This window comes from Morone saxatilis, unplaced genomic scaffold, assembly GCF_004916995.1.
Source record: "Morone saxatilis isolate NCDOM2014 unplaced genomic scaffold, NCSU_SB_2.0 Contig1, whole genome shotgun sequence".
Taxonomy (NCBI): domain Eukaryota; kingdom Metazoa; phylum Chordata; class Actinopteri; family Moronidae; genus Morone; species Morone saxatilis.
The window spans coordinates 14,351,297-14,355,738 of record NW_023339651.1 but is presented as its reverse complement, the minus strand read 5'-3'; the positions used below and the strand labels follow the sequence as shown (position 1 = coordinate 14,355,738).

The following is a 4,442-nucleotide window of genomic DNA, read 5'->3' as shown; positions in this document are numbered from 1 at the left end:
CACACACACACACACACCATATTGTTGGTTTAACAAAAACAGGTCAGCCCCAAAAAACAATATAACTACATCCCAAGTTTTTATTATGAGGCCGTACAAGGGCACAGAGGGACAATAAACGCAGATCTATGTGTGTAATGAATAAGTTACACACTCCTATTAGGGCAGGCAGCGGTGACAAATGCCTCTCATTCACTCATTAGGCCACTGGCTGTCGGAGGGAGCAGGAGAGAGCAAGGCGCAGCAAGGGAAGCTTATTGGGTTTTAAACGGCCATGTAATCCATTTCCTTATTGGAGATGAATAAGCTGCTGTCCGCGGCGGGTTTATTTATGGGCGAATTAAACACGTACGCAGTGACAGGCAAAAAGCAGAATGAATCAAAAGGGCAGGTCTGCGACTGCTGACATCCCCCGTGGATAACACAGGTGAGAGGGGGGTAAATAAACAGGAGGGGGTTATTTACACAGAGTATAAATCATAAAAAGAAATAAAAACACAGAAAGTATACAGGGCTTACAAATAATGTTTGAAAGACTAATTTTCTTATTCTATTTCTTTACACTTGTTTCTACAAAAAGGAGCATTGCTGTAATGGAATAATGGACTGCATAGATAAAAATGAGAGGAAATAGAAAAATCACAGAGCTCTTAGAAGAGAGGGAAATTCCATCTCACCAGACTAAGTGGCCTCTGACCCTTTATCGAGCATTGTGAGTGCCAAGCCAGCACTCCACAGGTCAGTAAGTAGGTCCTGATCCCTATCCCAGTCTTTTTGTGCAGATACCACAGCAGGCCAATTCCAGCTGATCATGTGCAGCAATCAGTCATCCCTGGGGGAGGAGGCAAAACTCATTTCTCCAGGTCCAGTGACTATCCCCCTTTTGGGAATCAATCCCCTAGGTAAAGCAGTCAGTCAAACAGCCAGCCACTAAGCCTTCCCCCTGGGAGAGTGAAACGCCTTGTAACATTATCTAGAGAGAGACAAGGAGCTTCCACGGAAGGATGAGGCAGCGCAGGCTCTCTGAGAAAAACGAATGTTTTCTTACCCAGTGAACGCCTTTGTTTCCAATCCTGACCCTCTGTTAATGACTTCAGACAAAAGCACTCTATCTCAAGTCACGCCGTCCTTAACCCTCACTGTTTCACACAGACTCACCTCTCTCAAGTCAATGGACTGCCACAACTAGAACCTTTTCTTTTCCCAGTGACCTTAAACATCCAGCGCCTGAGAAAAGAGCTGAACACAACATCGCAATCTCTGTTTTATTTTTTTATGTTTTGGACTGACTGGCAGGTGTATTTATCCTCGGGTCTATTCAGATCCAGTTTGAGTGGACTTTACCTTTCATGTTGGCAAAAAAATGTATTGTTTGAGTAAGATTTCCACAGGTTCATTCTGGATCGGGTCCCAAACAGAGAAAGATGCAGAGAGTCAGAGCAAAATTATGAAACTGGATGCAAACATACATCATCTGGTTGAAACCAACTAACAATTATCATAAATACTGTAGTCCTTCAGAGGACTTACATCATCACACGGCTCTTTCTTGCCCAGCGATTTATGTAAAAAAAAAAACTTGTATAGACTCATTATGTTTTGTGCGAACCTTCAAGGATCTTCGAGAGCCAGGGGAACTGTGTAAAACTGGGTTAGTGTGCGTTTGATAATGCTACATGTGCTGCTCGGCGTCTCTCCCTGGAGATTTCTCTTCATCTAACTCTGCCTTACAGTAAACATGACTGTCACTGTTATACTACAAGTCCTCTGGGAATCGGCTAATGGCTTCTCTTAATGACAAACACACATGAGAATGCACAAATACACAAGTGTACCCACCACACACACACCTAACGAAAGCACTTAAACACTCGACTCACTTAAACATTACACAAATCGGAGCTACGTTAATGTGACATGTAAAGTGTGCGTCGTGCTGTCTAGTATAGCAACATACACAGATTTTCAAATTGGATGCATGCACGTTAACACATTTTATACAGTACTGTAGTCCGCATTCATGCAAAGAATATAAAGTACCACAAACATACTATTCTCTCTAAGTATAAGTAGAGGGGGGAAATCCCCCAAACAAACAGAGATAGGCGGCATCACGCAGGAAAGAATAATTATCCATTCTCTGAAACAGTAGAAAGGGGAACTGTCTTTTGTGGGATGTCAGTGGGGCTGACAGTGCCTGAGGAGCGTTCGAGAGATCAAGTCTGTAGCGCTATCATTAGACAGGAGGGGTTTCAAAAAGGCAGCGCACTGATCACGGGGAAGCATGCTGACAGCACATGAAAAAGGGGCGCTTGTGCATCAATTCATTCTCGTCTTTTTTTTCTCCCCGATTTTTGCTCCTCCTAAACTGCTCAAACATCATTCCTCCTCTACTCCCAACACACACACACACACACACACACACACACACACAAGCAGACTGTGGTAGTCAACATCAAAGTATGATGGAACGAGGCACATCATTAGCAGGAGAAGACAGAGGCGAGGGAGGATGAAATCATTTAGACGCCGCTGTGGAGAGGGAATTACTACGGCTGTCGGGATGAGGGGAGCGGGGAAGGAAGGAGAGGGGAAGACAAGGGGGATGAAGGAGGGGTGAAAAGGAGAGGCAAAGGGTACAAATGAAGGCGGGATGAAAAGTCCACATGTGCAAGAAAGATAATGAGTGGCGGTAAAACAAGAAAGGCACAAAAAAAAAATCAAACGAGGGGAAGCACAAACTCCAGAGAGAAGCATCGCGGCTTGATGACAACCCAGAACAGGTTTGCAGTCGAGCTGGGTGATGGGTGATGGCTATTTCCTGATAATATATGTGCCTTTTCATATGTTAGGGATTCACCACTCCTCCCTCCAATCATCTCTCATCATCAGTGTTCCTCCCTGCCGTGCTCTCCGGTGTCAGCGGGCCAGGCGGCCCTGTTTGACAGGCTGAACACGGTAATTGCCAAGAAGCAGAAGGATGAAATGTGAAACCGTTGTGATGTTTTAAACATGTCGCCGTTGCATGCCGAAGTTACACAGGTCTGTAATTTGTTAACGTGTGGTGGGACCGTTAGAACTCAAAAAGAAGAGAAAATGCTGAATAATTAAATATTTTTCATGAATGATATCATAAATGTTGTTTTAGTGAGTGGCTGGTTGTGAATGTATCTTGAACGTGACTTTCTGGAGATGATTTGGTGGTAAATTGGTATGTTAAAGGGAAAGTCCAATTTCATGCAACTTGGATCTTGTTGTTTTTTTTGGCCATCATTCCTTTCATTAAGAGGTAATTGCTAAGATCTGGCAACAAAGCAACAAAAAACACTTCTTCTTCTTGTTCTTTAAAACAAAACTACAAGTAAAACAAAGGCGAATGGTAAAATCATTACCCAAACTATCTGTTGTTAACATTCCTCCCGGCACGGCTGGGTAATATGACGATCTCTGTAAGGCAGTAATGTGATAATATAACGTTATCTGTTGAAGCTCCATTGAATGAGCTGAGTCACAACAGCAAAGTAATGAGTAATGTTATTCTTTTTTAACAGTATTGCCATTACAACAATCACTGTAAGGGACTCGGCTTACATCACTGTTCACAGACCAACATCCAGCTTCAGCGTTGACCTGTGTACCGCTGTTGCAATGTTTTACCACAGACAGAAATGATGGCAAAAATTATGCTGTAAAAAACATCCTTCTTTCCGCCTACATAAAATAAAGAAATAAATGAGAACACAATCAATACAATCCATGCTGGAGTTATGTTGCATCACTAACAGTAGCAAAGAGTTGTTTGTTTATATGACCTTTGAAAAAAAAACAAACATAAAACATCATTTAACTTGATGGTACAAAGTTCTACACATCTCTTTACCTCTCTGTCTCACAAACACATAAACCCTTCGGGGCGTCACAGATAACCGCTCCCCCTTCTACTCCCCCAAAAATGCAATTAGCCATTATGTGGCCCTCTATAATCTGCCATGTTCATTTTATGTGCCTTTGATACAGCAGGGGCTTATCTCGCCAGTCTTTACACAGAGCACCGCTCACATCCCCTGGCAATGGGAAAACAAAGTCAAAGTTATCAAATCAACCCTAAAACAAAAAAACAAAAAAGGAGAAGTCGGAGTCCGAGAGACAGAGGAGTGAGAGGCTCGCTCTGTTTGACGAGGCTTTACACAGTAAAAACACAGGTTAGTCATCTGAGCCCCTGAGAAATGCATCTGAACTGATCTGGGATGTGGAGGAAACTGATGACCTTATTTTTCTATGTGAGCATCTATGAGCGTTTCTGTTTGAGAGCAAAATAGATGGACTGGGACACAGATATGAAATCTAATTTCAGGTCATAATGATGCAGTATGTGTCTCTGTGTGGTTGTGGTTGTGTGTGTGTGTGTGTGTGTGTGTGTGTGTGTGAAGGCTTTAATTTAG

At 42.8% G+C, this 4,442-nt stretch overlaps 1 protein-coding gene across 1 annotated transcript in view; it reads right to left on the bottom strand.

Moving 5' to 3' along the window:
• snx29 (sorting nexin 29) overlaps nucleotides 1-4,442 on the bottom strand; it is a gene marked incomplete in the record, with an annotated part of 122,016 nt that overhangs the window by 88,855 nt on the left and 28,719 nt on the right.